The sequence below is a fragment of the Camellia sinensis genome, chromosome 6 (genome assembly GCF_055761805.1).
Source record: "Camellia sinensis isolate YWXY chromosome 6, ASM5576180v1, whole genome shotgun sequence".
Taxonomy (NCBI): Eukaryota; Viridiplantae; Streptophyta; class Magnoliopsida; order Ericales; family Theaceae; genus Camellia; species Camellia sinensis.
The window spans coordinates 129,230,802-129,242,815 of record NC_138966.1 but is presented as its reverse complement, the minus strand read 5'-3'; the positions used below and the strand labels follow the sequence as shown (position 1 = coordinate 129,242,815).

General features: G+C 29.9%; 1 pseudogene; it reads left to right on the top strand.

Moving 5' to 3' along the window:
* The first annotated feature begins 10,692 nt into the window (after window positions 1–10,692).
* On the top strand, window positions 10,693–11,172 carry LOC145793576 (S-alkyl-thiohydroximate lyase SUR1 pseudogene; annotated as a pseudogene).
* The last annotated feature ends 842 nt before the right edge of the window (window positions 11,173–12,014 follow it).

Genomic DNA, 12,014 nt, shown 5'->3' with positions numbered 1-12,014 from the left:
TGAATACACACACACAAAGTGCTATAACAAATAAGAGAATAGACAACAAATGATTACAGGAAAAACTCCCAACCTTTATTAATTGTACCAACAATACAAAGGATGCCTATGGAAACTCTTATCAACACTTAGTTAATTTTCGAGTTCCATAGCTTATGCCTAAATAGGCTTACAATCAGTTTCAACTTACAACCAGCATTACAAGGAAAGCATGCCAAGTGGCATGGCAGTTGACACCCCCAACTGCCTAGGGACTTAGGAACATTTCTGGAGCATAACTGCTCTTAACTGCTGCTATGTTTCAGCCTTAGTTCTAGATGTCTAGACTTGCCTTGTCTTTGCCCATCATGGATAACTGCTGCCAACTGACATGCATAACTGCTAGAAACTGCCATGTTGTTTGCCTCATCAAGTCAGCCACGAATTTGGTTGTCTTGGCTCCCAGACCAAGTTTTGCCTACTGATTGCTTTTAACCCCCAAGCATGCTGCAGCCCACATTCGGGTCATGTTAATGCCTTGCATCTGTGCAACGACTACACATACTTTGGCCAAGGGTTGTGCTGCTGCCTCAGCACTTGGACAACACTTCACCTTGCTGTCTTGGCATGCCACCATCATGCCTTGGTCTTGGTTGGTCATGGGCACAAGGTGCTGCCAATGCCAACCATGCAGCCTTCAAGTAGAAGGTGCTAACATATAAGTACGTTGACATCCTTGCCAATGAAGGGTACCATGTGGAGGCGTAAGGAACCTCTAGAATAGTTTCCCAAAAGCATCTTCAATGTATTTTTTATAACTTCAAATATGAAAGATTTGTTCTTTTAATCTATCTTTTAAATTTATATTTAATTGGGAGGAAGATGAGTTGATCTTCCATATTTGGAACGAGGATAAAAAATAAAAGGATGTCCTCCAAAATACTATTCATTCTATATTTTTTATCATATTACAAATAACTTTTAATATGTAAATTTAATTTTTATAAAATTGGCATCATTGAAAAGTATGAAATTATACTATTAAAATGAGTATAATATTAAATATATTTTACGAAAATTTTAAAATTAAATATTTGTTAATGAACAAAAATTACTTTTTAATGAAGGGAAGATGAAGGGTTGTGAAGGTTTGTGGTTGGAGTTTAAATGAATAGTAACATTCTCTATATTTACTTTTTGAATAAAAAAAAAATTATTTTCATCCTCTTAGTGAAAGGATTGGGTTGGAGATGCTCTAAAGTGATCTCCTGAAGTGATGAAAGGATGTGCGACACGTGTCCCACTCAACCTCCAAGGGCTGAGATTTCAATTCACCAAAATGATGTAGTTTTAGTGAGTAAATTGAAAAAGAAAAAAAAATTCCTTGTTCTGGGTTTCTTTTCACGTTGTTCAGAGAGAGAGAGAGAGAGAGAGAGAGAAGAAGAGAAGAGGGGGCTTTTCAAGTTGTTTCTGGGTTTCTTTTTGCCTTCTTTGATTTGGTGTGTCTTTATTATTTACAGTTTAAATCTTTTTACCTTATTTGATTTGGTGACCAATCTCATATTCTCTCAAACCCCTGTGTGTTTTTTTTTTTTTTAAATTATCAAGGTAGTTTTTCATTCTGATATCGAGAGGAGATAGTGTTCAATGGGTTTCGTCGGTGGTGGGGAGGTAAGGCGGCAAACTCCTTCGTTGGTGGGTTTCTTGCTCAACCCCTCCTCTCTCTCATTCTCCTCCTCTCTCTCACTTACAGTTACATTCAAATCAAAGAAGGGAAAAAAGGTTTAAACTGAAATTAGTTGAAAACCCAATTCCAAAAGCAGTACAAAATGAAAACCCAAATCTTGATTTTGGTCGAAAAATAATAAAAAAACGAATTGATGATCGAATCTGGGTTTGATTTCAATTTTTCAAATTTGGAATTAAAAAAAAACAACAAAAAATTGATTACCCTAGGTTTGGTGGACATGGATGAAAAACTTGCAGCGGAAAATGGTGGAGATGGGCTTTTATTCTTTCCAAATTGATGACCCAATCTGAAAGTTTTATTCTTTCAAAATTTATTGAGTGTGTTTTAAGTAAGATGGGGCTTTTTTTAATCAATATCTATACTATATATTAAGCAAAATGAGGTTTTCAACCCCAAGCCTTGTGGGAGCTCCAATCTCCCAATCTAAATTTCTTGATTTTTTGATTTAAAAAAAAAAAATCTTAGCATTTATTAACTTCTCTCACCTCCCAAGTCTTATCCTCATAATAACACTTTAATGCTTTAAGAACAAGCATGAAAAATTTTTTTTGAAATCCAACACATATGAATTCCTTGAAAAGTCCCAACACATATGATTATTATTCCTCATAATAACACTTTAATGTATTAAGAACAAGCATAAAAAAAATTTCTTGAAAAGTCCAACACATATGATTATTATCAAAATATTAAACTTTAATATAATATAATAAAAAAAAGACCTTCAATTCCTTGAAAAGTCCAACACATATGATTATTATCAAAATATTAAACTTTAATGTAATATAAAAAAAGGAAAAAAAAAAGACATTTAAAATAATAATAATAAAAAAATTTAAAAATCACAATCTATCTATATCTATACTATATATTAAGCAAAAGTGGATTTTTAACCCCCAAGGCCTATGAAAACTTCAATATCCCAATCTGAATTTTTTAAATTTTTAATTTTTTTCCTTTAAAAAAAATCAACATTTATTAAATTCTTCAAAGTCTTTTTGACTTCCTTTCAATACTCTACTCTGTGATTGGAAGAAAGATACAATGCTTTCAACCGTGTTTTGGGAAATGCAATTACCATAACATGGCTGCTGCTTTCTCACATGATAGCCATTGAGTTTTCCCAAGACTAATCACCCTAATTATTTTAATAAGATTAATTTTATACAAATAAATATGATTGAAGTTGGATAAACATATAAGTTAATGTGAACTCTTATATTATTGAATGCTTTAATTAAAGCTTATGCATACCAAACTTATTAATTGAGTCATCCATGACCCAATAAAAAATTCTGTCATATTATAAGTGTATTTATGATGTCTGCCTAAATTACACATGTAATATATATATATATATATATATATATATATATATATATATATATATATATATTTCTTGGCCCGTTAAATTGTAGTTTTCATTAATTAAAATTTTTGCTTTAGCTCAACATTTATTAAATTCTTCAAAAAAATTTTAACTTCTCCTATATACACATCATTTTTATTTTTTTTTTGATTTTTTTTTTTTTTATAAAAAAACACACTTTTTAATTACTTCAGCCTTTCTCACTTCTTCACCCTTTTTAACTACTTCAGTCTTTCTCACTTCTTCACTTTCAAACCGTGAGCAATCTAGTGAGCATCCTTTCAAATCGTGAGTAACAAATCTCCGCACTCCACATACAATTCTTTTATTTACTATTTTATTCAGTTTTTTTTTAATTTTTTTATTATGAGAAAAGATGTGATTTGTATGATTAAAATTATCTCATTTTGTTTATAATTTGATTTTTTAATATGATTGAAGTTAGATATGATTGTAGTTAAATAATTATGATTTGTATGATTGAAGTTATCTCCAAAATTCCCCCAAAAAAAAAATAGACAATCACAAAAATAAAAATGTGATTGTAGTTTGTTCAATAGTTCTAAATAATTTTTTTATTTACTATTTTAATGGTTATTTTTTTCAATTATTTTTTTTATTATGAGAAAGATGTCATTGTAGTTAGATAGCATTAAAAAAATTGTGATTTGTATGATTGAGGTTATCTCCTTTTTTTATAATTTGATTTTTTAATATGATTGAAGTTAACTCACAAAAAGAAAAATGTGATTGAAGTTTGTTCAATGGCTCTAAATAATATTTTTATTTACTATTTTAATGGTTCTTTTTTTCAATTATTTTTTTTATTATGAGAAAAATATGATTGAAGTTAGATAAACCTAAACACTCACAAAAAGAAAAGTGTGATTGTAGTTTGTTCAATGGTTCTAAATAATATTTTTATTTAATATTTTAATGGTTATTTTTTTCAATTTTTTTTTATTATGAGAAAAATGACATTGTAGTTAGATAGCATTAAAAAAAATTGTGATTTGCATGATTGAAGTTATCTCCTTTTATTTATAATTTGATTTTTTTAATATGAGTGAAGTTAACTCACAAAAAGAAAAATGTGATTGTAGTTTGTTCAATGGCTCTAAATAATTTTTTTATTTACTATTTTAATTGTATTTTTTTCAATTATTTTTTTTATTATGAGAAAAATATGATTGTAATTAGATGGCATTAAAAAAATTGTGATTTGTATGATTAAAGTTATCTCCTTTTGTTTATAATTTTATTTTTTAATATGATTGAAGTTAGATAAACATAAATACTCACAAAAAGAAAAATGTGATTATAGTTTGTTTAATGGTTCTAAATAATCTTTTTTTTCACTATTTTAATGGTTATTTTTTTCAATTATTTTTTTATTATGAGAAAAATGTCATTGTAGTTAGATAGCATTAAAAAATTGTGATTTGTATGATTGAAATTATCTCATTTTGTTTATAATTTGATTTTTTAATATGATTGAAATTAACTCACAAAAAGAAAAATGTGATTGTAGTTTGTTCAACGGCTTTAAATAATCTTTTTATTTACTATTTTAATAGTTCTTTTTTTCAATTATTTTTTTTATTATGAGAAAAATATGATTGTAGTTAGATAGCATTGAAAAAATTGTGATTTGTATGATTGAAGTTATTTCTTTTTGTTTATAATTTGATTTTTTAAATATTATTGCAGTAAGATAAACATAAACACTCACAAAAAAAAATGTGATTGTAGTTTGTTCAATGGTTCTAAATAATCTTTTTATTTACTATTTTAATGGTTCTTTTTTAAAAGTTTTTTTTTTATTATGAGAAAAATATGATTGTAGTTTGATAGCATTAAAAAAATTGTGATTTGTATGATTAAAGTTATCTCTTTTTGTTTATAATTTGATTTTTTAATATGATTGAAGTTAGATAAACATAACACTCACAAAAAAGAAAAAAATGTGATTGTAGTTTGTTTAATGGCTCTAAATAATTTTTTTATTTACTATTTTAATAGTTCTTTTTTTCAATTATTTTTTTATTATGAGAAAAATATGATTGTAGTTAGATAGCATTAAAAAAATTGTGATTTGTATGATTGAAGTTATTTCCTTTTGTTTATAATTTGATTTTTTTAATACGATTAAAGTTAGATAAACATAAACACTCACAAAAAGAAAAATGTGATTGTAGTTTTTTCAATACTTCTAAATAATTTTTTTATTTACTATTTTAATGGTTCTTTTTTCAATTATTTTTTTTATTATGAGAAAAATATTATTGTAGTTAGATAGGATTAAAAAAATTGTAGATAATTCACATATATAGATAATTGTAAACGCAATCTGTGCATAGAAGTTCCAATCTCCCAATCTAAATTTTCTAAATTTTTTATCCAAAAAAAAAAATTAAAAATTTATTGATTTGGTCAAAATCCCCTGATCAGCATTTATTAACTTTTTCCAATCCACATGTCTTTCCACATGGCTGCATTTATTAATTTGGTCAAAATTTACTAATCAGCATTTAAAATCCTCTCATACAAATAATTATAGATACAACTCGTGCATAATTACTGCAGTACTCTTTTCAACTTCTCCCATACACTATGGTTAGTGATAAGATTGTTAAATTATTTTTATAAAAAATCTTAAAAAACATAATTTAAATATTAAAAAAAATCTAAAACAAATATAAATATCTATAATTATCTCGTGCATAGCACGGGTGATAGGTTAGTATAGATGAAACAAATGGTGGAGACTTACATCAAACTTGCTGAACTAGAAACAAAGAGAGAGGTTTGTTGTGAAACAAATTGATGACCCAATTTGTTTTTGTTTGATTTCAAACAAAAACAAAAACAGAACATATGGAAATTTGAATATGTTGAGTCTGTTGAAATTTTTTTGAATCTGTTGGATCTGTTGAAGTTTTTTGACTAACTACTTCTTGGAGCTTCTTCTTCACCCCCTCATCTGTCTCTCCTTTCTCATGGCTTCTTGGAGCTTCTTCTTCACCCTCTCATCTGTCTTTCCTTCTTTCTCTCACGCTCTCTCAACTTCGTTGTTGAATGATTGAGAAACGAAGAGAAATTTGATTTTTATTTTTAAATTTACTCACCAAAACAACGTCGTTTTGGTGAGGTTTTAATCTTAACCCTTGGTTCTTCTAGTGAGATAGGTGTCGCGCTCTGCTTAATTTACTTTACCAGATCATTGCAGGGAGACACTCTAGAAGATCCTTACGCCATGTGGAGGATGACCTCTAAGTTTTCACTTATGTTCCTACACGTGGGTTGTTTTGAAAAGATCATTAAAAATTAATTTTTTAATTTTTTTAAATATATAAAAAATGTGAGAGATAATATGATTTAAAATAATTTGAAAGTTGAAAAGTGACTTTTAATCTACTTTCTAAAAGAGGCAGTATTCATAATTAACTCTAAGGCTGAAAATAGGTTATTTTAATAATTTTTTTATTTTTTTATTTTTTTTTGATTAAAATATGAAGAAAAAATTAGTATATTTAGAATGATTTTTTGTTTTTTAACAAAAAAGAAATGCAAAAAATAGAGATAAAATAAAATCTTTGATTTTTTTGTATAAGTTATTGACTTTTTAATTTTTGGAAAAATTGTTTATACGTCATATTAGGGAGACTTATGCTACATATGGTTTTACGAAAAAACTTATGTTCCCATAAGTCCTATGTGAAGTTTGTTGACACATTTATCCTCAATATTAGTTGTTAATATCATAAATAATAGTAAAACCATATATAGGAAATTGAATGTTACTATAGATTAAGTTTGCGAAACGTAACGTGACACCTACATAAACGTAACATAACGTGACCATATCAGATGGAACATTACATAAACGTAATGTTACATCGTAAACGTAACGTAACGTGTCACGTTCCATTTTGCAAACTTACTAGGTTTTTAATTTTTTAAATTGAATGTGAAAATGTTACTTGTTCATATATTTTGAAATTCACATTCACATAGATATGATCTATGGTAACATTCAATTTCCTAGATTAGGAAATTGAATGTTACCATAGATTAAGTTTGCGAAACGTAACGTGATACTTATATAAAGGAAATTGAATGTTACCATAGATTAAGTTTGCGAAACGTAACGTGACACCTACATAAATATAACGTAACATGACCATATCAGATGGAACATCACATAAACGTAACATGACGTGACACCTACATAAACGTAACGTGACACCTACATAAGCGTAACGTAACGTGTCACGCTACGTTTCGCAAATAGAATCTTGTGGAATTATCTAAATAGGACTTGAGACTCTATAAGAAATTACATAGGACTTAACATAGCATAAGTATCCGAAATAGGACTTATAAATAAGTTATTCTTAATTTTTTTAATGACTTTTTAATTATTAGACTAAAATAGTGAATTGCCAAACGAGATCTAAATATGTCTTAAGCCCTCGTTTGTTTGGCATGGTTTTGAGCAATAAAAAGTTAAAATAGTTATAAAAAGATAAAATAGACTAAAAAATCTATAAAATAAAATGACACATCTAAACTATAATTATTTTATTTTTTTTCTCACAAAAATAAAAATCAAAAATCAAAAAATTCAACCCAAACAAGACTTTTTAGCCTCGAGTTAAAATAGTCAAAAAGAATTTAAAAGTCAACTTATATCCCAAACGAAACTTAAATATTCCCAAACCCATATATGCCACACTTTAATGTTTGTTTTGGAAAGTAAGTTAACAGTTAATTTTTTATTTTTATTTTAAAAATGTATAAAAAAAAGCAAAAAAGTAATATAACTTTTAAAAAATCACAAAAATTAGGATTCAACCAACTCGTCAAATTAGACTTAATTATTAATGAAGTTTCCTTTTAAAACGGAACCCTCCCCCCCTCCCGAAACCAAAATATAAAAGCAATCAATTTGTTTGATTTTGATTTCCAAAAAAACACTTTCAAAAATTTTTTTTTTTATTTTTTATATATATATTTTGTTTTCAATGAATTTTTTTAATATTTTAGGTAATTTTTTTAATTTTTAAGCACACCTAACATAAATATACTTAAAAAGTAGAATATTTGTGAAAAATATTTAAAAAATTCATTAAATACCAAAAATACAAAAAAAAAATATTAAAATTCAGTACATTTTTTTGGGGATTTTTTTTAAGATCCCTAATAATAGTAATTTAGAGAATAGAGGACACTAAAAAAGGGGATCATGCATAAAGTCCCTCAACTATAAAGCAGGCATTTTTAATTCTTTCTTGGACCAAAATACCCTTCACAAATCAACTGAGAACACTCCACTGGATTCTGACGACTCAGTTCCGTTCCAAATATCCAACCATCTTTACAAGTAAGAGAACAAGAGAATTAGGGTTTCACAATCGTCTTCACTATCGACATTAGGGTTTCATTACCTTCTGCCAAAATCTTTTCCATTCCTTCCTCACAAATTTCTCTGACCCGTTTTCACTGTCCATCGTCATCTTAGTTCATCTCTATCTCATTACATCTTCATCTCAAGGCATATTAGTTCATAATTAAGGTTTCATCCTCGCTCTAGTAAGTTTTCTACAATCTAACGAGTTTTTCTTTGGAAGCACAGTTAATTGTATATTATATTAGCCTTCCATTAATTAGGGTTTTAATTTCATAATAAAAAGCTATATGAATTTGAAAAATGTTATTTCTCTCAGTTTTGAACTTATTCTTGAAGATGTTTGTGTGATTTTGTCTGTAAATTTCTCTGGTATTTGAATTTCTTTGGTATTTGCTTAATCTATGTTTCTTGTTTGAATTTTCTCTGGCATGTTTATTCCCCCATTTGTTTTTGTTTATTCCCTCATTTTCTCTGGCATGGTTAATTTCATTCAAATTTCTCTGCTCGATAAATTTCTTTGCTCTGTAAATTTCTTTGGCATTTTCATTTTCTCTAGAATGTGAAATTTTCTCAAGCATTTTCATTTTCTATGCTTGCTAAATTTATATTTCTTTTTTGAATTTTCTCTGGCTATATTTACATCTATATGTAATATTACTCTCTTATTTGTGTCTAAGTTTCTCTGGCATTTATAATTTTTTCTGGCCATATCACTTTTCTTCCTTGTGTGTCTCTATCATGTTTAAATTTCTCTAGTTGTGTATGGAAATTTCTCTGGCATTTTAATGTTATGGAATTGAAATTTTCTCTGAAATGTGTACTTTTCTCTGGCATTTTCATTTTCTGTGCTTGCTAGATTTACGTTTCTTTCTTAAATTTTCTCTGGCTATATTTTACATCTATATATAATTTTTAGCAATTTTTTTAAATTTATCTGTCATGTTTATGTTGCTTTGTTTATTTTCTATGGAAATAGAAATTAGCTGTGGCAACATGTATTCCATACGAAAACACTTATTATTCTCTTATTTATTCTAGAATTTATAATTTTCTCTGGCCACATTATTTTTCTCCCTTGTTGATTTCTCTAGCATGTTTATGTTACTTTGTTGATTTTCTCTGGGAATGAAAATTTTCTGTGGCTAGATGTATTCCACAAGAAAACAATTAGTACTCTGACATTTAGTTTTTAGTGTATAATTTTCTCTGACCACCTTAGTTTTCTCTCTTATGTGTAATTTTCTCTTACATGTTCAATTTTCTGTGGAATGTTTAATTTTCTCTGGGATTTAATGTTGACATCTTTATGTTTTCATTGTCTAAAAATGGCAAAACGCAAAAGCAGTAAAACACCAGAAACACCACGAAAGAAACAGAAACTCTTTGAGTCTTCTTATGATCTTAAATCAGAAAGCAGCAAAACACCACAAACTCCTCGCCAAAAAACACAAGTCTAAGGTGATGAAGCAACAAGCATCAAGATGAATACCGCAACTTCAAAACACTCATGCTCATGGGGGAACAACCCTGTTAAACTTCAAAGAAAGAGAGCTCATTACAACATTCAATACCGATCCAACCTCTCATTTGTTGTCTCTTTTTTTCAAACACTTAAATTCAATTCAAACCAACTTGAAGAGCTTTAAAAGACTCCATTCTAATATTTGATCCAAGCTCTAACCACTGGAATGATGGATCCAAGGAAGTCTAGGAAATTTGATGATAATGTAGTTGCAATAATCCAACGTTATTGTTAGAATTTCCCATCTTTACCTTCACCTACTCCACTACACACTCCACTTTACCTACCTCCACTTCACCACACACTCCACTTCACCTAACCCACTATCACCTCCACTACACCTACTACCACATTTTCTTCTATATATAGATTGTATAGGAATTGTAATACAACAATCTTGTAATCAATCAATCAATATACATCAATTTTAACTTGGTATCAGAGCAAGGTTAAGCACTTAGTATTTTTCGCTTCACCGGCGGGCGGCAACCTCGCTTTGGCCGCCCGCCGGACCTCAACCTAGTCCACTAAAATTTTCTACACATACCTTCACTCTTCTCTGTCCTAAAGTCTGATCTTTCATTCCGATCCGATCCGACCAGCCCCATCTAGACCCTGGCCAGACCACCCTTGAAGACACTGCTTGGAGCCTTTGGCCTATGAATCCCTCTCAGGCTGGTACATCCAATTCCACCCTTCCTCCTGCTGGTTCTGTGGGGTTACATATGAGGTCTACCTCACGAGTTGCAAATGACAACATCGCAAACGTACTTGCCATGGCCGAAACCGTACGGGAGGTGCTTCCCCACATCCCAGGTGAATTAATTTTCCAGGATTTGCAGCGTACAAATTCTGTTACTGTTACCGTGAATAATCTGCTCCCAAGACCAGGCTTCCCACTCTATGAAGCCCGTGCTGCATTTAGCCATCTTGAAGTCCGCCACTATGATCTTCTTCCAAAGAAAGGTTGGGAGGTAGATCTTGATGCAGTTGAAGCTCTAGCAAATGAAAATACTGTCGCTATGGCTATTATTAATCCTGGCAATCCTTGTGGGAATGTCTTTACATATCAACATTTAAAGAAAGTTGCTGAGACTGCAAGAAAGCTTGGAAGATGGTTCTCTTCCAATCCCATATGATATTCTTAAGCTGAGGAAGCTCAGATTCAAGAGTGAGGGATGCGGCATAAATCTGAGGAATGCCAGCACCGAATTGGTACTCTGCTCACAGTTCTATTGTCGCTTTCACGAAGACGTATTGGGAAAACAAGTGTGAGTGGATCTGACACTCACTCTCCATTCCATTAATCAACCCTTCTCACAGCTCATATTTTATTAATCTATTAACATATTCTCCACCCACATGCCTTCTCTCTCTCATCTTTTCACTTTCCAACCCACTTTGCATCCACCGCCACTTTCCCCACTTTCTATATTTTATATATATATATATATATCTCTTTTTTTTTATTATATATTAAACAAAAAAAAATAATAATAATAAAAAAAAAAAATCATCTCTCCTCTGTTTGATTTCACACTCCATTATTTTTATTTATTTTCTCCAACCCACTTTCCTTATTTCCCCCATCTTTCATTTTTGATTTCAAATATATTTTTATTATTTTTCTTTCCCATTATTTTTAATCTCTTTCCAATTCCATTCATCCCATATAGCTTTGCACACCAACCATATTTTATTCATCTCCGGGATCAACCCCGATCACACTTTTACACCAAAAAAAAAAAAAAAAAAAAAACCAAACAACCACATCCACAGGCGGAATTTTTCTCTACTCTGCCGCCGGTCTTTTCTTCTTGCCTCCGTCTTGGGCGGTCCTTGCCGGTGTTGCCTCCGTGTTTCCCACTCCACTGGGCACGATCACTACTCCCTGCTCCTCCACTGCAGCATATGGCGGTCCTCCAAATCGGAACATCACGGTGGCCTTCCGCTTCAGCTCCTTGTTTTCTGCCCTTAGCAC